The 24,137-nt window shown below is 48.0% G+C and overlaps 1 pseudogene; it reads left to right on the top strand.

Moving 5' to 3' along the window:
• LOC100720782 (DNA-directed RNA polymerases I and III subunit RPAC2-like) lies at nucleotides 1-22,449 on the top strand (annotated as a pseudogene).
• The last annotated feature ends 1,688 nt before the right edge of the window (nucleotides 22,450-24,137 follow it).

Raw genomic sequence — 24,137 nt, 5'->3', positions numbered from 1 at the left:
ATGAAGACACCCCGGCACTCAGGTGCCCTAGATAAGGAGGCACCGATCCAGGAATCTGCTGACCCCAAGCCCAGAGCGGACAGGATGACATCACCTCATAAAGTGATTACCTCGCTGGCTGCCGCAGGTGAGTCCAGGATTCTTGTCTGGGGGAATTGTAAACTGAGGCAGAGCCCTGACCTTTGGATGTTTTCAGCATGAATACAGAGGAGTTTGCCTCCTTCCTAGCTGTTAGGCCCCATAATTACGACAGTGTGAGTGGGGTCTATGAACAGATGTGTGTTCGGTGCGATGAACTGAACTGTGACCCAGTGGGTCTTTCCAAGGCCTTTCCCTCCTCACAGCCCCAATCTCAGAATCTCAGAGAAAGGTGAACAGACAAAGGCAAGTTTGGCCAGAGCTGACGAGTAGAAACTGAACTGAGAATGGAAGGCTTGTCCTGGGAACAGCAGAATTTCCTCCACTGTGTCTTTCATTAAATAAATCCTCTTTACAACTGGTCTCTTAAGGAACTGGAGAGCTGGAGGTGTGGCTCAGTGGAGGAGCCCTTGCCTAGCATGGGTGAGGCCCTGGGTTCGATTTCCAGTACTGGGAGGTGGGCAGGGGGAAGAAATTAAGTTCCTCTTACAATCCGAAGATCAGGTCTCTAAATGCACACTTTGGGCTGAAGAATGACTCCCCTAGCAAAGCCCATTCTCTAACACAAAGGCCAGCACATCACAGGACTGAGTAGGATGCTCATGGTCGCATTCAAGAAAAACTTGGTCCAGAGGCTGAGGGTACAGCTCAATGGCTTAGCGTGTGTTAGACCCTGGGTTCCATCAAGCAATTGCCAGCACAATGAAAGAGAGACACAGACACCCAGACACACACACACACACACACACACACACACACACACACACACACAGAGATCTGATTTTACAAGTGTCAAACTTGTCCAGTTCACTTTAGGGCACTAAGGAAAAAGAGGATAAAGAGAATATCCATTGCTATCCAGGTATCACAGAAAATGCCTATAATCCCAGCAGGTGGAGGGAAGCTGAGGCAGGAGATCACAAATCTTCGGCCAGTCATGACTCCCAAATAGCATATTTAGAGATCTGACCTTTAGATTACAAGAGCTACCTAATCCCTCTCCCTCTCCCTCGCAGCACTGAAAATTGAACCCAGGGCCTCACGCATGCTAGTCAAGACACTGTCTTGAAAATAAAACAAAAAAGCAGCCTTTAGCACTATGATTGCTGAGGTAGAAACATTAACAAGGAAACTCTACCCTCTGAAACAGATTTAAAGCGATTAACTGTGAAAATGGAAACATTCAAAACCAGATAACAATCGTGTAAGGTGTTGGAATTCAGGTGGTGCTTACCATGGGAGCAATGGGAGGGGTGAGAGAGAGGCTTCTGGGGTGAGGGTATTTTATTTTGGTTCTGGGGATTGAACTCACGACCTCCTGCTTGCTAGGCAGGTGCTAGTGCCCCTGAGCTAAATCCCCAGCCCTAATATTTTGTTTCCTGACCTGGGGCCATGGTATGTCCATGGATATGAAAATGCACCCAACTGCACATGTATGATCTGTGTATATTTCTCTAAATGTCTTATTTCAATAAAAAGTTGAAATCACTACGTGGACATTTTAAGGCAGTTCCATGGCTGAATCTCTGTAAAGCATGAGCAATTGAAGAGCACAGCCGCTGAGTGGGGTACGGATGAGAGGAGAGTCTGCCCTGAGTCACGTGCTTGGAAGTTCCTGAGGAGATGAGAAACTGGCCCTCCGTAATTAAAGGACATAGTGGGCTGTGCTTATTACAGGGCCCAAGCTGATCAGCCAGATAAAAGTCCAGGCTCCAAGCAGGTCATTCGGTCATCTAGGCTGTACTTTCCTAATTGTTTTCTTCTCTAGGATCACTAAAAAGCATTATTAACCTGCTGGCAAACAATAAATACAGATTAGTGGTCATTAACCAAGGTGATGGGTCACCTAATGGGGTGACTCCGGGAGCAGTTTATGTTGCCCTTACTTTGTATGCGCTCTGCTTTAGATCCTAGATGTCCCCAAAGGCCCGTGTGCTGAAGTCTGGGTCCCCAGACTGCAGTGCTGTTGGGAGGTGATGGAACCTTTAAGAGATGCGATCTAGTGGGAGGAAGCTGGGTCACTGGGGACTTCTCTTGAAGGGGATTGTGGGACACCAGCCCCTTCTTTTCTCTCTCTTGTTTCTCAGCCTCCATGAGGTGAGAAGCCTCCTCCTCCTCCTCCCTGTGTTCCCACCATGATGTACGGTGCCGCCACAGGTGCAAAGCAACCACACATGGGCTCTCCAAAACTGCAAGCCAAAGTCAACCTTTCCTCATTTTATGCTGATTGTCTCAGGCATTTTGTCACAGTGACAGAAAACTGACCCACACAGTGTTCATCTGATCATTACTGTACTGTCATTCAAGAGCGAAGGTCTCCCCCTCTCATTGTCCACCCCACCTTCATGGAAGAAGGTGGTAGACCTGGCTGAGGATTTAGCTCAGCACTCTAAACGCTTGCCTGACAAGTGCAAGGTCCTGAGTTCGATTCCCAGTACCAAAAAAAAAGAAGAAGAAGGTGGTGGACCCCAGCAAGGGCCACAACTTCCCACATTCTTGCCTCTACTTCAGATCTGACTTGTGCTGTCTCCCATGGGTGTGTCACCCAGGGTCCCCTCCTCCACTGACATCTGTGGCCCAAGACTGGGACACCTGTTGGTTCCCCCAGGCCTTTACCATCCCTATCCACTCCCTTTCCTTGTTTTATTCTACCTCAAACTGACCAGTAATTCTCTTTATGGAAAGGAAAGTCTCCCAAAGGATTCTTACCATTTTTCACACTCCCTGTAAAAATCTGACTGCATCACAAGATGACGTGGTGCAAATTTAAAGTCAGGTTTCCCGGTGTCCCCCAGGAGTGCACCCCAGGGCCGTGTCCACTTCTAGACCTTTAAATGAATATCAGTAGTCCAGATAGGATTTCATGAATGAAAAGACGCCTGGAGCCGTTTCAGAGACTTGAAAACAAGGGCTCCAGCAGTGACAAAAATGGCAAAGTGCAGCCAGCGCAGCTCTGTCCCCAAAACACCAGGCCTCGCCAGATGCCTGGAAAGGGCCGGTCAGGGGGAACCCCTGAGAGACGGGTGAGGCGGCATCCAGACCTGCTCCCGAGAGACTGAAAGGGATTCAAACACGAAGAGGAACCAGCCGAACAAGAAGCAGGAAACTGCAGAGCAACAGGCAGAGGTGAGCATGAGGGAAGCACGAAGTGCTTGCTAACATTAAATGTAAGAGAAATTGAAGAGTCACCCGCAGAAAATGGAGCTGCTGAGACAGCCAGCTCTGATGAAGCAGGAGAAAGAAGCCAGATCTGATTAGCATCCTGCTGGACAATCTCAGTGTCACCTTCTCCTCGAAGCCAGACACACTGCTTTGTCAACTACTTCATGCGTGTGATTTTTGTTTTGTTTTTTGTCTTTTTTTTTTAAATATTTACATACTTGAAATATATTTGGAGCATGTGAAGTAGCAATTTTATTTGTTTATTTATTTTTGGTACCAGGGATTGAACTCATGACCTTGTGCTTGCCAGGCAGGGCTTATGCCACAGAGCTAAATCCCCAGCCCTGTTTTTTGTCTTTTTGAGACAGGGTCTCACTACACAGTTCAGGCTGGCCTTGATCTCACTTTGTAGCCCAGGCTGGTCTCGAACTCATCATGATCCTCTTACAGGAATGTGCCACCATGCCTGGTTCTGCAATTATTTATTTTTTTTTAGCACTGAGGATTGAACCCAGCACCTCATACATGCTAGCACTTGCTTCACTGCTGAGATGTAACCCCAGCTAGGTAAGCACTCTGCCACTGAGCTATGTTCAAGTTGTTTTTTATTTGTTATTTTGAGACAGGGTCTCCTTAAGTTGCCCAGGCTGGCCTCCAACTTGCAGTCCTCCTGTCTCAGCCTCCCAAGTATTACAAGCATGCTCCACCATGCAGAGCAAAAAGAGGGAGTCCCCTTTTAAGAATAAATTGTCGGGGTTGGGGATTTAGCTCAGCGGCATAAGCACCTGCCTTGCAAGCAGGCAGTCCTGAGTTCGATCCTCAGTAGCGATAAAAAGGAAAAAGACAAAAATAAATAAATAAATAAATTGTCCCTGGGCCTGGTGTTGCATATCTGTAATCTCAGCACTCAGCAGTTGAGTCAGGAGGATCACTGTGAGTTCAAGGCCAGGCTGGGCTACATAGTGAGACCTGTCTAAAAAAAATATAAAACAAGTAAACAAAACAAAGAATAAATTATCTTCAAAATTTAAACCGGAAGATTAACAGAAAAGAATTATAATTGCATAGCTGTCAATATTTTTAGCACTTACATGAAGACCTATACACAAGAGGTGATTGAAAAATACAGTATTTAAAATTTTTCAAAAATCATTACATTAAAAAAAACTTTGCCATTAACCTCCTACAAAACACTCCACCTTACTTCAAACATATTTGTCCCACTGTTTCTGTCACTTTCTAAAACAGTTCTGTCTTTTTGTGTCTTTACCAGTGTGATAAAAAAAATATGGTGAGCCGAGGATTTAGCTCAGCGGCATAAGCGCCTGCCTTGCAAGTGCATGGTTCTGAGTTTGATCCCTGGTACAAATAAAATAAAATTAAAATAAAATATGGTGGATGTTGTGTGCCATCCAGTAAGAAGACAGCTTCATAAAAACAGGACACCATGATTTTATTCGCCAGCTCTGGCACCGTGTGACTTCAGCTCTCCCCACAAGTCAAAATGACCATGAAAGGTGAACGTCTTTTTTTTTCTGTCTTTTTCCTTTTTTATTGATACCAGGGATCGAACACTTGCAAGGCAGGCGCTTATGCCACTGAGCTAAACCCCCAGCCCCTAAGTGAATGTTTTCAACTGAGTCAGGGCATCACAGCTGCCATGATGGCAAAAGTAAAGACATTCAAGAGAGAGGACTTCCAGAACTGTGGCAGAAAGCAGCAAGGAGAAAAAAAAAAAAAAGAAAGCAGCAAGGAGGATGGGCTCAGGGTGCTTGTAGCAAGGCGGGATTCTGAGGCTAGTAATGGCAACGTGTCTTTAGCTAGGATCTCCCTAGGCATTGCAGGCTGGCCTTGGATTCACTCTGTAGCCCAAACTGGCTATGAACCAACAGTGATCCTCCCACCTCACCCGAGTACTAAGATTACAGGCCTGCGCCATAACACCTGGCTTATCACCAAATAAAACCCAGTAAACTATTGATCAAAGAAGAAGAAAAAAGTCTGGGAACACCAGGGATGGTACAAAGAGCAAGCGCCTGCAGTTTGGTGGACAGGAAGCCCAACCCTGGAGGCTCGGGGACTCACTGACGTCACACAGCAAACATGAGAAGGGAAGCCAAGACCTGACCCACTGTCCAGGTTCCCAGCGGTGCCGCCCATTGTCAACGCTCCGCCTCCCGCGGCGTGCACAGCTCGCAGGGCCAGGGAGCAAGACACAGGTTAGAGCCCTGCCTTTCTCATCCTGGATGCCTGGGGCTCTGGACCTACGATCCTTGGGAAAACGTATCCTCCCAGAGACTCTGCATCATTTTTTTCTGGGACGAGGCTCGGGTACTTTAATTTCTTTTTAAAATCTCCCCCAGATGGCTCCACTGTGCGGCCCCTTTAATGAGAAGCACTGTCCTGCTGTCACTCACAGCGTCTGACAGCTCCACACCTGCACCCCAGCCTCAGAGGGGCTGAGTCACCATCCAGGGTGTAGCCCAGAGCCCAGCCTTGTCCAGAGTTTTCTGGGAGACCCTGACAGTCCCCTGGGGAGGGAGCGCCACTGCTCACAGGCCCCGCTGGGTCACCTCTCCCAAGGAAGGGCCAGCCTGGGCCACGCTTAGAATTCCAGTGCTGTCAGGGTTCACCAGCGCTGTCGAAACAGCTTCCTCATGAGGATGGCAGCTAGCAGCTGAGAAAGTAATGAACGTTTAATATGAAAATTTCCTGTGGGCGGATTAAGTAGTCAGCTAAGCAAACAGTGCAATGATATGCAGGTAATTTTATACAACCCAAGCGGGGCTCTTTGGCACCCTATTTCTGGGTCCCTATATTCCCAAGGGTGCTTCCGTGGTGGGCACAATTGCCTTCTCACCCACCCAATTCCTACCGAAGATACAGTTTGCTGCATCTGATAACAATGTCAGCAAGGGATGGGGATGGGATGATTCTGTTACCAAAGGCTGTGCCTGGTTATAATGAAGGGCGTGAGCTACCAGGGAAGATTCATGCCACAGAAGTGGTGCTTTCCTCAGTGGACCGAGCATGCTAGGGGAGCAAGATGAGCGTCTGTCTTAGCTCTGTTGAACCAGAGTGTTAGGTGGCCAAGTGGAGTAGCAAAACTGTGTACGTGACATCACTCTTTGTCATGCAGTAAGCACAAGGGAATCCACGTGTCATCTACCTCTGAGTCTCAGACATGCTATGGTAAAATAAAATTTGGAAAAAGACCCCAGCTGGGCACAGTGCTGAACCTGTCATCACAGCACTCTGGGAGGCTGAGGCCGGAGGATCACACGTTCAATTTCAACTTAGTGACTTCATGAAACCCAGTCTCAAACAATAAAGTAAGGGCTGGGATATAACTCAGTAAAAGTCCCTGGGTCCAATCCCCAATATAAAACAAACCAAAAAAAAAAAAAAAAAAAGTGTACAGCCACGGTAGGTTATTACACATTTATCCAACAAGTTAATTTCTTTTCAAAGGACAGAAAGAAATTTCCCAAAATCTATCCGGGGTTTGTCTTTGGATAGTGGAGTTGTGGTGATTTTCATTTTCTTCTTTATACGTTTCTAGGTTTCCTAAATTTTTTCTATCAAGTGCAACTATTACTTTTAATTTTTATTTATTTATTTATTTATTTATTTATTTTTCTTTTTCCTTTTTATCCGTACCGGGGATCGAACTCACGGCTGCCTGCTTGCAAGGCAGGCGCTTATGCCGCTGAGCTAAATTCCCAGCCCCAACTATTACTTTTTATTAAAAAAAAAAAAAAAAAAAAAAAAAACCACCTCATACCACCCTTTTTAAAAAATAATGTAGGGGCTGGGGATTTAGCTCAGCGGCATACGCGCAAGCAGACAGTCATGAGTTCAATCCCGGGTACCAATTAAAAAAAAAAAATGTAGTTAGCTGGGCATGATGATGCACACCTGTAATCCCAGCACTCAGGAGACTGAGGCAGCAGGATCCTTGTGAGTGCAAGACCAGCCTGGGCTAGAAAGTTGAGCACAAGGCCAGCCTGAACTGCACAGTGAGACCCCGTCTCAAACAGACAAAAATAAATTAATGTAGTTTGTGCTCAAGCTTATGCGACAATTGTCAGAGGTGTTCCCAATCCTGTGGGCACCGGGCAGGTGGAGCCGGTTTGTCCCCAGCTCGGAGCACCTGGCGGGTATGTTCTGCTCTTCTAAGCAGAGGGCGGTGGTGTCGCAAGCCTGTGCCCAGCCTGCCAGGCTCAGCAGAGCCGGGGCCAGACAGGTGACAGGCTTGGAGGAGGCCCCAGAGACCTGCGTCCGTCTGTCCCACCCACTGCCGACACAGGAAGGAATCTGGGCGCTTTCTACTCTGCCACTGCCCGCTGAGAGGAATTGGGCAGAATGCTGTGCCCGTGAACCTTGGTCCTGACGCTGGTACCCGGGGACGCTGCCCTCTGCACAGGGACTCTGTGGGGGGCTTTGAGGGTCAAGTGCAAAGAGCAGACAGCCTTCAGCTAATTTTTTTTTCCTCTCTTTTAGACTGGGGACCAGATAAACTAGAGAAATTTTACGTGAGCATGAGTTTGTGTGCCCGGTTTATCTGAGGATTCCAGAGAAAAGAAATTTGCCAGCAAGGGTTTCCCCAGGAGACCTCAGATCCAGGGGTGAGGTGTTCTCACCTGCAGTACCAAGCCTCTTTCCTCAGAGTTCCTGGCCTTTTGATTTTCTGTTACGCTTTTCTGTATTTTCTAATTTTCTATCAAGTGCAGCTATCACTTTTTTTTTGTTTGTTTGTTTCTTTTTTTTAATCGGTACCAGGGATCAAACTCATGACCGCCTGCTTGCAAGGCAGGTGCTTATGCCGCTTGCTAAATCCCCAGCCCCTCAGCTATCACTTTTTAAGAGAAAAAAAAAATCCATACTACTCTTTAAAAAAAGAAAACTTAATTGTATCTAAGCTCGTGAAATGATATCAAAGGCATTTATTTCAGTATCTGCTGGAAAAAGGAATCTGATTTATTTATTTAAAAATGGGGGCTCACTTTGTAGTCCAGGCTGGCTTTGAACTCACTATGTAGACAAGGATAGCCTTGGACTTGGAGTGATCCTCCTGCCTCAGCTTCCTGAGTATTGGGATTACACATGTGCACCACGATGGCCGCACTCAGACCCCTTTTCTTAAAACCCCAGTATTCATCCTGGCAGTGCACACGTGTAATTTCAGCACTCTGGTGAGGTAAGATGATCACAAGTTCAAACCCAGTCCAGACAATTTAGCAATTTAGCTAGATCCTGTCTCAAAAAAAATTTTTTTTAATTACTATTTTTAAAAATTCTTTTTTTTTTTTTTTTAACTATTGAAAAAGAGCTCAGTATGAAGGCTCTGGTTTCACTCCCCAGTACCAAAAACAAAACAAAACAAAACAAAACAAAACAAAAAGAACTCAAGGCCCAACTAACTCTTGTATTTAATCTCCCCCTCATCAATTTCTTCCACCTCTCCCCTGAATTTCTCACCTTCCTCTGTTTTGCACAGAGTTCTTCCTCCAGCCCCTTCCTGAAGGGAAAAAACCTCCCATCTGTTAATATCCCCCACCTAACACCCCCTCCCTGTCACCATCCTCAGAGTCCTGCTGGTCAGGAAGTTTTACCTTCACTTTACTGAAAGGCCCTCTATCAGGGGCTGAACTGTAAACAGCTTGAGGGGAGAAGCCTCCTACACACACACACACACACACACACACACACACACACACACACACACACACACGTCCCCCTGAAGCACAAAGCGCCCTGCAGGTCATTGATGTTGAATCTCCTGTAGAAATGCAGCCATGGCCTGCGCTGCTTTATACACAGCGCAAGGGCTTGAAGAGTCAAACAGGATCCCTCTAGTGCAGAGTGACATCTCCCAGGGTCTCTCAGAAATGTGGGTTCTCAGCCTCCTGCTCCCTCACCCTCCCACCTCTGCACCCTGCTGGGTCACAGTCTGAGTTTAATAAAGTCCCCAAGTTCTTCCCAGGACCCTGGAGTTTGAGGAGCCCTGGCCCAGTCCAGGGTTTCGGTGCTGTGTTTATTTCTGCAGTGCTGAGCCCGACACCTCACACATGTGCTACACCCATCTGCAGAGAGGTGGAGGACAGACCCCGGCTGGGGCTGACCCTCCCAGCCTCCTGATTTAATCACTGCAAACGGAGCCCCGGCAGAAGGGTCCTTGCAGGTGTCCCTGTGTGCTGCTGGGGTGGGACCACTCTGAGTGTCCTGTTGGGGTTCCCCAGACTCCTCACAATGTTCACAAGCCTGGCGTTTGGTCCCATAGTGACCCCTCACCTTTCTTTGGACTGTCTTACACCTCATCTTCCACAAAAATACCATTTACCAGGGATGTTATGGAGAGCAGCTACCATCTGAATGAACGCCGAACTTGGCCTTAGCCTTCCTGTCTTAAAGTTGTCTTTAAGAGAAAACATCTTTTTTTTTTTTTTTTTGTCTTTTTCGGTACCAGGGATCAAACTCACGACCGCACACTTGCAAGGCAGGCGCTTATGCCACTGAGCTAAATCCCCAGCCCCAAGAGAAAACATCTTACAGCTCTCTTTCTAGGCCAGGCATGGTGGTGACCTCAGGAGGCTGAAGCAGGAGGATCACCACAAGCCTGAGGTCAGCCTGAGTGACACAGCAAGTTCAAGGCCAGCCGGAACTGCATAGTGAGATTCTGTTTAAAAACAAAAAACAAAAAACAAAAAACCTTTTTCTTGGCCTCTTTCTTCACTAATCCTATTTGCTAATTTTGCAAGCATTCTTTGGTGCCCATATTATGATAATGGCTTCTCATTTCCAGAGTAGAGGAAAAGAAAATGACATTTTGACCAGTTTTATATAATCTATAGATTCTTTTATGTCACAGAGAAGTAAGAGTTGATGACTGCATACTTAAAAGTAAATAGATTCTAACCAGTCGTGCTGGTATGAGCCTGCAATCCTAGGACTGCTAACACCTAGGAGACTGAGCAGAACAGTCACTATAGTAGAGGAATGCCACCAGGTGTGGAGGTGTGCACCTCCAGCCCAGCACTTCTGAGGCTGAAGCAGGAGGATGGCTATAAGTTTAAGGCCAGCCTGGGCTACATAATGAGATCCTGGCTCAAAAAAATCTAAATAAATGGAAATAGGGTCTCTTGTTTCATCTTTATAAATATACCATGTTCCAGATGGTCTAGTTCAGTGGGAGATTTCATGTTTCATGGGGTCAATCCTGGGCACCCAAAATAAATGAAAATACCACACTGCAGTATTATAGTCCTGATCCTAGTAGCTGGAATCTCTAGTGCACCTGCACTTCCCCAGCAACCATGTTGCACGTTATTATGAAATCCACCCGACACACACGCAGCAGGCAGATTACAATGTCACAAAGCAGTGCCGTAAGTCGCCCAAGGCCACTCAGTTGTCCCCGGAGACAGCCCTGCAGCCCAGCCAGGGGACTCAGTGTGCTGGCCACCGTTTTGCCACCTGTGCTACAGAGGACAGAGACGTAGTCCAGTGGGTGGGTAGGTGGGGGCTCCAGGGCCTCTTCCTCTTCCGCAGCTCCCTGCAGAGCAGTTAGGGATGCTTCTTCCAGCTCCTCACCACCTCTATCTGGGGCCCATAAAGCTGCGTCTCAGATGGAATCCTCCATGACATCTGGATGGATTTCGAGTTGGACAAAGACTTCCCGGATGTGGAACAAGATAGGAAGCAAGTTTGGACGAACACTGTAAAGTAAGAGGCCGGTGTTTTATAAAGGAAATTTGCCCTGTTTACCAGATCACGTTTTAAATGTTAATATCTCTGCTGCAAAAACAAACAAACATAGCCTCTAGCTGGCAGTGTGCTGATATTCACATGTGTGTGAATATAAAGATAAAGCTGAAAGGAAGGAAAGGAGAGAGGAAAGAAGAGGGAAAAGAAAAGAGATGAGAAGACAAGCCAAGATAAGGAAAGGTCAGTCAGCTGAGACAGGCACAGGGGTCCAGGCCTATAACCCCAGCTGCTCAGGAGGCGGAGGCAAGGGGGCCGTGTGACCCCTGACCCGTACACCTACCAGTTACAGCAGGGTATCACAAGACTGTGCCACTCACGAAGTCTCCGGTGTGGGTTCTGGGCCCCTGAGAGGGCAGAGGACCTCCAGTGAGAAGCGCTCTTCTGGAAATATTTGTCGGCATGGTAACTGTTGCATCAGGGGTTGTGCAGAGAACAATTTGAATCAGGACATGGAGTTCGTAATATTGTTTTGTGATGGTCACCCAGAATTAACACAAGAAACTGCAGGAAATCTGTCCACAACACCAAAGACACAGAATATTTAACCAAGGGCCTAATCCCACACCAATGTCCTGCATGAGTCCAGATGAAGACCTAGAGCTCATGACAGTGCCTCCCATGGGTCCAACTGGAGGTCTAGAGCCCACAAGAAGGACTCATGCCAGTCTCTTTTACGGATCCCTGCTGGGAAGGCCTAAGGTCAGCAGTGGAAGCTAGAAAGTCCATGCCAGCAGGGTGAAGGAGCTGCGCTGATAGACTGAGGGTTCTATGCTGGAGCCGAGAAGCCACACTCACAACAAGACCAGGGCTGTCCTGAAAACATCACAGCCATCCTCAGCAACACGGAGGCCCGAGCTCCTCCAGCGACAAGCACAGTCGAGTACATGCCAGGAAGCCAGCGTGACGAGTTCATCCTGGAGACCAAGGGGTACACGTCTTCCCCTCTGTTGTTTTTTTTTTTTTTTTTTTTTTTTTTTATCGGTACCGGGGACCGAACTCACGACTGCCTGCTTGCAAGGCAGGTGCTTATGCCGCTGAGCTAAATCCCCAGCCCATGTCTTCCCCTCTGGAGCCAGGAAGCAATGCTCGATGTAAGGACCAGAGCTCCTCCAGGAGAACCAACGGCTCATACAGCAACACATAGGAGAACTCACAATGCCTCAATGCCTAGCTTCTCCTTCTCCACGTCTCTATTTATGCTGGCAACTTTCCTCAGCACCATGGTGATTTAATTCTGCTGCGTTAGGTTGAACATCAGTTTTAAATCTATAACAGTACGTATTTCTGCCTTAAACACTGACCCAAAGATGTCAAGGCTTTCAGATCTCAAGGCATTGCTACCTTCCATGTGGTCTCCCCAGGACCCTTTGCCTTTCTCCCTGGCCCCACCTCCTGAACCTCCCTCCTGTGGAGGCCACCTGCTGACTGCAACAGCAGGAAGTGGAAGCGGGTCTTGTGGGGACAGAGCCCCTGGTAGGTTCTTGGAGTAGGGGTCAAACTTAGCAGATGTCCTGCATGAGTCCAGATGCAGACCTGCTCAGTTCCTGCGGGCCTTCCTCTGAGCTGATGGGGACACCACCAACATCACAGGCAGTAGTCCAGTGGTCCCTAGAGAAAACCAGTGTTCCATCTTTGATGGCATTGCTGGGTGTGGTGGTGCATATGTAACCCCAGGGACTCAGGAGGCTGAGGCAGGAGTATCACACCTTTGAGGCCAATCAGGCAACTAAGCCAGAGCCTGTCTCAACACAGAAAATAGAAAGAGGGAAGAGAATGTAGTTCTCTGGTAGAGTACACCTGGATTCAGTCCCAGTACTGGGAAAAAAGTCTTTGATGATGTTGATAAACATAAAACACCTCTAAACGATTTTGCCTGGAGCAAAGGGGGGCTGGTAAATTAGCAGAAAAGACAAATTAAGAATGCTGACTCCGGGTGTTAGCTTGTCTTTATTATACAAGCAAAAATCTGCATGATGCATGTATGGATGGATATGACTATGCAAGGTAAGAAATTACTGTTTGACGGGCTGGGGGTTTAGCTCAGCAGCGTAAGTGCCTGCCTTGCAAGCAGGTAGTCGTGAGTTCAATCCCTGGTACCGATAAAAAAAAAGAAATTACTGTTTGCATTTTTCAAATCAAATGTAAAAGACAACTTAGACAAACCTGCCCATGGCTAGCCTCTAGCTGACCTCCAACCTTGAACCCCAAGGACTCAAGAGCAGCAACAGCTGACGTTTATTGAGCACTTACTGTGTGCCAAAAGCATGCCGGGAGCTTTAGCTACACTCTCATTTCACCTTACCACAGCCTCCCAGCTCCATCTCACAGGGCAAAACAGGCTCAGATTGGGCAAGTCACTCTGCCAGCTCATATTTCTCCTGAAGTCGTGAGATGGAGACTCAAACTCCCAAGGTTTTTTTGCATTTATTGTGGAAACGTTTTTCAAATTGCAGTGAAATACATAGAACATAAAACTTGCCATCTTACTTGAATTTATTTACGTAGTGGTGCCGGGGACGGAGGAGCTTTGCACACGCTACCCAACTGCTCTAACACCGAGCCAGACCCCTCACCCTTAATCATTTTTTAAGTATCGAGGTTTGGTGATATTAAATACATTCACCACGCTGTGCAGCCAGCACCACCAATTCTTTTCATCTTGCAAACCACACCTCCATGAGCCTTAAGAATTCCCCAGCCCACCTTGCCTCAAGTACCCATGCATCTTTCTACCTCTGTGACTACGGCTTCTCCAGGGACCTCAAATCACGGAATCGCACAGTGTGTACCTTTTAGATCTGGCTTATTGTACTAAGCACAGTGTGTTTAGGGCCCATCCATATCATTCAGAATTTCTTTCCTTTTACACTCAAATCTTGTTCCATCCTGGGGATATGCCACAGTTTGTTTATTTGTGTCTGCCCATCAGGGGCCACCTAGGTTGGTTCCACCTTTTGACTACAGTGAATAATGATCCTACATGGGGGTACAGACACCTCTTCTAGGCCCTGCTTTCTATTTTGGGGGGTACACACCCCAAGTGGAATTGCTGGACCATACAGTAATTTCGTGTTGATTCCTTGAGGGACTGCAACACCCCGTACCCACAGAGTCTGCCCTGTTCTCCATTCTCATAGGACTGAAGGGTTCCGATTTCTCCAGGGCCCCACAACACTTGCTCTTTTGTGTGTATTTCTTGTTTTTTGATAGCATCTACCCCGGTGGGTGTGAAAGGCGTCCCTAAGGTTTTGAGACTTGGTTGTATACCAAGGCTTCCCGTTTAGACCTCCTCTTCCGAACTCAATAGCAGTTCTGTGCTCCGCACACAATGGAAAGATCTTGATCTGGAGGACCTGGTAACCCTGAGGGTTTGTGGCCAGCACATTCCGCACCTCTCAGCACCTCGCAGCTTGTTCTTCTCGAGCAGTCTGGCCAGGCGCAGACTGGAGGAGGCAGGAAGGGTTGGCTAATCCCCCCCTCCCCCACACCCCACCCCCAACCTGCTCTGCAGCCCCCAGCCTGAGCAGAGCCTGCTTCTCCCTGGGGCCTCTCTCTTCTGCTCTGCAGCATTCTCTGGAAGCACTCGGGAAACACGCAGGAAAGGACGAAATCACATTGCAGAAGCCCACCCGCCTCTTTGATTCCATTCGCTTTAATGAGAGGGAGCTTTCAGGAAACCTGTTTGGACTTGAGGCCGTGGCCGCTTGGTCTGGGCAGATTCCCCACCTGGCATTGAGAGCCCGGGCAGAAGGTGTGGCTGCTGGGGCGGGGAGAAGTGACTCACACCTGCCTGCGACTCAGCAGGCCCTGCCCTAGGCGGGACCCTTTCTCCTCCTCCTCCTCCTCCTCCTCTCTGTTTTTCCTCTCTGAGCTCCCAGGCCTTCCTTGCTTCCAGGCGGCCTGGGAAACTGGGGCTGAAATAACACAGCCGTGAGTCACCGCCACCTGACCAGCGGGAGGCCAGCAACTCAGCATGACTCTTGAAGTCGTCAGGCCAGAGTCCCCCGCCTGGGCCAGGACCGGCTCAGACCATCTTTGGGTTAAAAATCATCCCAAAGAGGGAGGAGTGCTCCCCTCTAGACAGAAGCCAGCTTCATCAGGACGGGGTGGAGAGGAGAGGAAGCCAGCGGGTTAATTAGCTTTGAGCTTTAAATTGTCTCCTGACAATTTAAAAAAGCATCCAGTGTCAGAATCCTAGAAGCGTAGTAGCACTTTAGGTTTTTGAATGCATAATACCATAGACTGTCAGGATTAAAACAAAGTGCAGTATTGTTCTTCTCCTGGGTTGTCCTGGTACTCACTAACCAGAGCCCAGCCCAGCGTTAAATTTTCAGGAAATTTGCCAGCCAGATGAGTTCACATGGATACTGTGAAATGGGAGGTCTGATGATTTATATCCCAGAAACTGACAACCTACCGACCAGGGCTTCCTCCTCCCCTACCTACCTCATCTGGAGCTGATGGCTCAAACAAAACGAATCCAAACTCTTCACTTAGCGCTGAGAACACCGAGCCCAGAGACTTACCTAGGCGCATGTTGTTAGCTAATGATAGAATTTAATATCCAAATCTCTCGCACTCAGTTTTGGTGAGTGAATATCTAAAGCCAGTCCTGCCAACCAGGCCCACCATCCTATCAAAAAATTGAACAGTGAGGCTCCATCTCTAGTGAGCGACTGACTAACTGTTACTCTCAAGGAGATAGAGTTGCTAATGAGAAGAGAGCTAGAGATGGGGCAGGGGTCAAAAGGAACGAGCATGCGTTGGTAGGTACAGGCACTAATGAATGTAATCATGTGCTGCAAACGTATTCTACAAAAATAAAACTTAAAAACAGAAAAATAGTTATCCTGAAAAATAGGCTCTCAGGGGAAAGAGGCTGCCCACCATCAGACCCATCTGCGTCCCCCTCTAATACTTTAGGCTGAGTATTGAGCAATATTTTTACTACACTTATGTGTAAAACTCAACAGGATGACTTGGACACAGTCACATGTTTATTTTATCAACAGGCAGTTCAAATGTCCTCAAAGAACTAGACCGTGACTGCTGAGGTCAAGAGTTTGGCTACACAGGGAAGAACCTGAGATGTATACGCTGAACATCCTTTATTGAGGATAAATTATTCAGATTTGTTCTGTGATATGTGGGTTCCGACAAAGGCAAAGGAATTTGGATGCTTGCACTTTCTTTGCAAAGTGTGATTCTCCTGTTCTTGCACAGCTGAGCTCAGAGCACCGGTTCCTGATATTTAGAAGGGGAGGGGAGGGATGGCACAGGCTATCAGAAATCAGAGAGGCAGGCAGAGAAGGCCAGTGGGAGGACAGACACAGAAACCCTGGCACAGTCCAATGGGCCACAAGTGCAGACCTTCAGGAAGGTAACGGGGTGTCTTCACCCAGCACAGAGCAGCAAGCCAGGGTCTCTGCTTCTCACTCGGACCAGTGAGCCCAGTGCCCACAGGAGGCACCACACTGCACACTCGAAGGAGGAAGGAGAAATTGGGATCTGTCTGAGGACAATGTGCAGGGCTCATGTGTCAGTAGCCACCTGTATCCTCCTCCATCCCTGAAGGCTCCTTCTCAGTTCTCGCCTTCCCCTCTTTCTCCTCCTCTTCCCCCAGCACTCTTTGCCACATCTGACTCCAGGACAGCATACTCCCTTCTCCCCAGCACCCCTAGCCTGTGCCCGGAGGCTCTGCCCCGCCCAGGCTCACAGTACTGGTTACCCCTTAAACTGTCACTGTCTCCTTCCTGCTCTGCCTGCAGTCAAAGTCTCATTGGAAGAGTCACATGATTCCTGACATCCCTGACAGGAACAAGAGGTCATTCATGTTGGACAAAGAAATAGAGACACCAGGCCCTGCACAGGCCGCCATCTTGGCCAGACCCAGATGTACAAGAAGCTGGGCCTAGCATGAGGTTTGGAAGGAGGTCAGTCAGCCATGTACGGCCAGTGCCCTGGAGGAGAAGCCCAGACGTGGACCAGGAGGAGCCTTCCCACCCTGGAAGGCAGGCTGCTGCTCTCTGAGGTAAAACCCATGAGCTGCGCAGAGCAAGCGGGCTGTGTTGACATTAGAACCAAAGGCCTTGCACATCTGAGACCAGTTATTGGTGGTGGTTGTTGTCTTCTGTTAGTACAGATGCTCCCCAGCCTGAGATGGGATCATGTCCCCCAAATCCCAGCAAGAGTTGAAAACATTATTAAGCTGAAAATGTACCTCATGCTCCTGACCCACAGAGCATGGTGGGCCACACAACACGCTTTGGAGCGCTCCACTTTCTATCCTGGTTCTGGGGCTGACTGGAGCTGGGGTGCTGCCCAGCATCACCAAAGAGGGTTGGACCCAACTCCAAATTCAAAGTACAGTTTTGCAGACTGAATACCACTCTCACATCATCCCAGAGCCAGAAAGTTCTAAATCACACCATCCCGAGTCAAGGACCGTGTGTGCTGAGGAAAATCTTTCTTTAAAAGCTCCAGTGAATCAGAGTGACCACAGGGGAGAAGAAGGGGCTGAGGGCTGTACCTCCTCTTTGGCCACAATAACTAACAGCGGGCTAACAGCCGTGGGTTTTGAAGGGATTTTTGTATTCATGCCACCTCCTCACTGAAATTTCTTCCCTGACATCTGAACCTGTCCACTGCCATACTTGTCCTCCCACATCCACAGTCACCTTTGATCCTCCTGCTCCTCCTACCATAACGGGCTGTTTCTCAAGCCTGTGTCCTCTGCCGCCTTCCCCTCTGTCTTCCCTCTGACCTCGGTGGCACTGCCCCATGTCATTTCAGAGGTAACCTCGTGAGATCAGCCTGGGCCTGACCTTTCTCCAGACAAATGTTCAACCTGCTTCTGGGCCACACTGCCTAGACTGGTAGCCATGGTCTCAACCCAGTACTCCCCGAGCCGAATTTCTTTCTTTCACCTGAAGCTCACAACTTTCAAGATGGTCCTGGACTACATCCCTGCCCTTTAGGCTCACATCTAGTTGTCAGGGCCCCTTGATTCTAGGACCATTGGTCTCCATGTCACTGTCTTCTTTCCAATCCGCATGTCCCCACCCAGTCCAACGCCCTGTACTTCTCCCCAGCATTGCTAAAAACTCTCCTAACTGGTCTCTCTACTTTCTATCTCTGCCCATTTTAAATCAACCTAGGTCATCCTGACAGAATTCCATCAGCAACCAATTACGGATTCTTGCCCTGCCCAAGACACCTTGTTCTACCTGCCGTTCAGGCCACAGGTGTGCTTATGAACCAGACTCTCTCTCTGAGCTGCTTCCAAAACACAATCCCATGCTTCCTGCTACTGTTTGGGTCTTGGCTATGTCCCCCAACGACCCATGTGATTGAAGGTGTGGCCCCAGGTCAGGGTGCTATTGGAAGGTGCGGGGACCTTCAAGAGGCGGAGCTTGGTGGGAGGAAGATAGGTTATTGGGGGAGAATATGGGATCGTGGCCTGGCCTGTCTTTCTTTTCTGCTCCCTAGCTCATGATATAAGGGGTGTTTCCATTAGTGCTCCCCACCATGATGTGCTGCTCTACCAGAGGCCCAAATCTACGCAGCCAGTGGATGAGGTGTGAGACCTCCCAGGACTTTCAGTGATGGCCAGCCTCCCTGCCCACTCTCATCCAGGGAGCTGGGGAAGGATTTTTAACATGGACAGATAAGCAGCCTGGCGTCTCCACCCTGCCTGTGTGCCCTCAGGAATGCTACTCCACTCTCTGAACCTCAGTTTCCTCATCAACAAAAAGAGGCTTTTAGCAACCTCTCAAAATTTATGTTAAATGTTTCTTATCCAAAACACTTAAGACTAGATGAGTTTCAGATTTCATTAGTGATGTGATGACCAAAATCTAAACACAAAATTTACTCACGTTTCAAACACATCATTTTTTTTGTCATGCACATAGTTTTTAGTGTACCTGTGTTTTTGGTATCAGGAATCAAACTCAGGACCTCTTGCTTGCCAGGCAGGCGCTGTGGCACTAGGTTCTATCCCTGGCTGTGCACCCGTGTTTTGACTGTGACTATCACACAGGGTCAGTTGTAGAATTTTCCATTGTTATGATGTTGATGCCCCAAAAGTTTCAGATTTTGGAACATTTCCAGTTTGCAATTTCAAAGTTAGAGATGCTGAAACCTATATATATAGGTAGACAGACAGACGGGGATACAGAGACATAGACAGAGTCAAAGACAGAGCCAGAGAAATTATCATGCATAATAGATTCAGTCACATGTTTATGGCTGTTTTTTAACTTTAATTAATTCTTTAAAATTTTCTAATTGACCCCTGACAGTGATACACAAACAAAGTCTGGAGTTTACTACGTTACCAGTAAGCATGTGTGTCCTTAACAAATAAGTGATCCCATAGATAAATTAATGCTATTGATGCTAATATAAAAAATGCTAATATAATAGGACACTCCTGTAAGACTGTCCGCTTGGCTTGACTGCCTCTGGCCACCTCTCCTGTCCCTCTACGGGCCCTCTTTCACCAATCTGGTAATGAACAGCTCCCCCAGCCTGCCCTCTGCTGTGGCCAAGCCTGGCACTTGCTCCTCCTACTGCCATTGCTGTCCTCCCTAAAGCCACGGCCGGCCCTGCTTTCCACACCTACTGACCCCTGTCATCCAGGACACAGCTCAGCATCACCCTGCAGGCAGCAAGGGCACCCTGTCCTCAGCTCCACCATCCCCAGACCCCACCTTCCCTCAGGACTCACCCACCCGGCTGTCCTCCCTGCTGCACTCCAGGTTCCTGTCTTGCTGGACTTTGTGTCCCCAGTACTTAACTTGGGACTTTAAATGCACACTCGGGTAATATTTTTGTGTTTAATAATTGAATGAAAGAAGGAAGCCCCCAGCCCACTCACTCACTCTATTGGGAGGAAAAAAGAAAGATTAATTCACAGTCGTCTGTTTTTATCTGTGACCACCCCAGGGGCCAGGACCTCTAACTGCATGGATACCCAAGCCCCCTCTGTAAAGTGATGACATAGCACCTGCAAAGGGGGTTTCATTTCTTTGCTTTGTTTGTCTGCTTGAGACTGGGTCTCCTGTGGGTTGCCTCTGTTGAGCATGCTGGTCCCAAACCCTTGGGCTAAGCAACCCTCCTACCTGAGCTTCTCCGGTGCTTGGGACTTCAGGTGCTGTGTGGCCACGCCTGTCTGCCTCTTTCTTGGTCAGTTCTTATCTTTATTAGTCCACGTTTGCAGGACGTAATGATTGTGTTCGTGGGGGGAGCTGGTGCCTGCACACAGCACATCTTAATTCTCTCTCTGTCCTCTTTCCCTCCCATTCCCTCTATCTCTCGTTCTCTCTCTTTTTTGCAAAAGATCTATCTCCCCAATTTCCCACTGTCTACCTTTTATCACACATTAAATCATCTCTGGATTACTTTTAATACCTAACATAATGTAAATGCTATGTAAAGGCTGGGGGCTTCCTTCTTTCATTCAATTATTGAACACAATAGTGTGCATTTAAGGTCCATGTTATTTGGAAGCAATAACAAGAAAATTCTACACACATCCAGTACAGGCATAATCTTTTTTTAAGATCCAGTTGGCTGAATTCGAGGGTGCAGAAGCAGCAGATGCAGCATCCGCAGTAGGGGGCTGGCTTCTTAAAGCTCATGAAAGGTTAACCTGACTTCTGTTTCCTCTAACATCTGCTGGCTGGTCTTGCACTAAATAGCTCCTCAATGAAAAGTCCATGGCTGAAAGGACAGTGAGGACAAAAAGAGCAGCAGCACAGTGAGCAAAGAGAGGACGAGAGGACGGATGAGCTGCAGGGAGAGTCCGGGAGAGGACCCGAGCCCTGGGGGTGTGGGGTAACCGGAAGCGGAAGTACCTGGGAGACCGGAAGGGGAAGAACTGATCACACAAGGGGGCCCCTCTTCGCCTTCATCTATGACAGACAGGTTGACCATATGGTTGCTGTCTCACATTCTTTCTATGGTTTTTAATTTTCTGTTAATAAGAAGTGATTGTCGGGTAGCTAAAGGAATAAAATTCAGTAGAGCAATCCCAGAAAAGGTACACGTGGTCTCTCCAGTTGACTGGCACTGTGATAGCATGGGAATAACTCTGGAGGTGGGCATTTACCCTTGGCACGACCTTGAGAAAGTCATTGAAATCTTTGTTTTGTTTTGGGGACAAGGTCTCACCATGCAGATCAGGCTGATCTCAAACTCACTCTGTTCCTCCTGCCTTGACCTCCTGGGTGCGAGGATACAGGTGTACATCACCAGGCTTGTCCTGGGCCTTCAGTTTTGCATCTCTATTACACGACAATATGAGAAGGCCACACGGTGGTCCTTTCCCTAGGGAGTCTGTGTTCAGGCTCACCTTTGCTTTCTAGGACCTTCTTATAAACATGGGTCTTTGAATGAATACATTCATTTACAGTGTAGGTTCTATGAGTTTTAATAAAATTGAGGTCATTGACATCTAGCTGTTAGACAAGGGAAAACAGGAAATGGTGGCACATGTTTGGGTTCCCAGCTATGCCCAAGGCTGACACAGGAAGATCACAACATCCAGGCCCCCTTGGGCAACCTACCAAGACCTGTCTCAAAAGAAAACATTTTCAAATTATTGTTTAAAGGGCTGGTGATACAGTTCAGTGTTTCCCTGATGTGCACAAGGCCCTGGGTTCAAGCCCAAGTACTAAACAAAAGAAGTGATAAGATTTGTAAATTCTGACATAGACCATGTCTGTGAATGCTGTTACTTTTAAAAATTCAGTTGTTAGAGCTGGGTGAGTAGCTCAGTGCTAAAGCACATACTTACTCAGTACGTGTGAAGCCCTAGGTTCCACCCCCTACACCCCCTAAAAAATAATAAAATAGCATTCCAGCCCGGCTCCGCCCCACTCTCTCTGTTGCTGGCTGCTTTCTTCCTTCCTCCTTTGCTTGCATGGTTCATGCTATGTGATGGAGACTCCATTCAGCCCGCACCACCTAAGGATTCCGGAAGCCACCCCGGGATGGAGAGGACCAAGAGCTGGAGTGAAAAATATCTGGATTGAAGACCTCAATGACTGAAGGCGAGAGGAAGACAGCCCTGGAAATGGTCCAGGCAGCTGGAACAGATGGACACTGTGTGACGTTTGTATTGCATGAGGAGGACCATACCCTAGCAAATTCTCTACCGTACATGATCATGAAGAATCCGGAAGTGGAATTTTGTGGTTACACTACGACCCATCCTTCAGAGAGCAAAATTAATTTGCGCATTCAGAGTTGGGGTGCCCTTTCAGTTGTTGAGCCATTTCAGAGAGACCTGAGTGAACTCATGTCTGCCAGCATGTGCTTGACACGTTTGAGGCTAGCATAAAGGACTATAAAGAGCAAAACAGCAACCAGAAATGAATCCATATTCTAGTCCCTTATGCAGGATACAAGGAGGATCCCTTGAGATACTCTGTTCATGATTGTGTAGACCCTAGAATTAGAAATTTGTGATTACATGCTCTATCCTTAGCAAGGGGTGGTTCTTGATGTTGATCCATTACAACTGTTTGAATCCTGCAAGAACTTGTATATTGTCTTAGTTACTTTTTACTCGTTACTGAGACAAAATATCTCAAGCCCAAGTTGGGAAAGGAAAGGTTTATTTCTTACAGTTTTTGGAGGTTTCAGTCCATACTCAGTTGACTCCAAGGCAGGCAGGCATGGCTGGGCCGCAGTTCATGGTGGCTGCAAACAGCAAACAGGAACCAGCAAAGAGCAAGACACACCTTCTTCCTGCCATTACATCACATCCTGGCTCCACCTCTATGTGGGTGTAGCACTGACACCATCAATCCAAGCACTAGACAATGAACCATCACAAATGAACAATGCAAACTCATGAGGCCTGGGGGACACAGACATAAACCATGACATATATTTACCTATTTTGTTTAAAAAAAAAAAGACAAAAAATCAGTTGCAAAATATATATAGTATGTTCTTATTTTCTATAGGAAAATAATGTGTGCCCCTAAAAGCCACTATCAAGGTGGTCTGACAGAGGGGTTGATGGTAACAGGGCTTCGATAACAAAATGCCACAGACTGGTTGATTTAAACAGCAGATATTTATCTTCTTACAAACTGGGTGCTAGAATTCCAAGCTCAAGTTCTCGGCAGCATTGGTTTCTCCTGAGTCTGCTCCCCGGGCTTCTATCATAGTGTCCTCACTTGGTCCCGTCTCCATGCATCTGTATGCTAATCCCTTTATAGGACACCAGTCATATGGATTAGAGTCCATTCTAGGGACCTTGTCTTAGCTTAATCACAGCCCCTCTTTCAAGGCTTTATGCCAGCAATAGTCTCATCCTGAGGGTCTAGGGGTTAGGGTTCCAACACAGGAACTTTGAGGGAGAGATCAACACCCAGCAGATGACAGCGTCCCTGCCTGAGGAGGACAGGTGGTATGACAGCAGGTGAAAATCTGCATGAACGACCAAGTGGGATTGCTTTGTGTGCTGTGCAGGGGGAAGTCCGTAGACTGAATCGTGGAAGCTCCGAGGACAGAACTCTGTACCCTAGCTGGAAGCTGGAAGGTGCTTCTGAGCAGAGGAAGGACATGGTGTGGACACCATTGCAAGCCCATCAGCCTGGAGTTGGTTTGCTCTGTGGTTTGGAACGGCAGTGAGCCTGAGGGCAGAGGGATGAGACAAGAGGCCAATTCAGATGCATGAGATCCTTGACCTGGGTGGTGGCCACAGGGCAAATGCTGGAGACACACAGTGTGCCTGGTGGTTGTGGGAACCTACACCTGCTGGTGTGTCTGTGAGGATCACATCCCACATTCATCTCAGGAACAATGGTCCTCCAGAAACTGGAAAGGCCGTGGTGACCAAAACTGTCTAAGATGAGCCCATAAATCCCAGGACACCCACAGCTCCACACAACGAGCTCCTTTAATTACTGGCCCCTCCTCTGGGCTCCGCAGCTGAGCCCCTGGGCCACAGTAAAAGTGGTGTCCTGGTTGGGTCACAGAGGCATCACACTGACACCCACCCAGGCTCGGACTTTGCTGTCATCTCCCTGCATCACACCCCTGCCACCTAC

The sequence above is a fragment of the Cavia porcellus genome, unplaced genomic scaffold, assembly GCF_034190915.1.
Source record: "Cavia porcellus strain 051 isolate PalLab524CR breed Dunkin Hartley unplaced genomic scaffold, mCavPor4.1 scaffold_13, whole genome shotgun sequence".
Lineage (NCBI taxonomy): Eukaryota > Metazoa > Chordata > Mammalia > Rodentia > Caviidae > Cavia > Cavia porcellus.
This window is presented reverse-complemented; position numbering and strand designations above follow the sequence as displayed.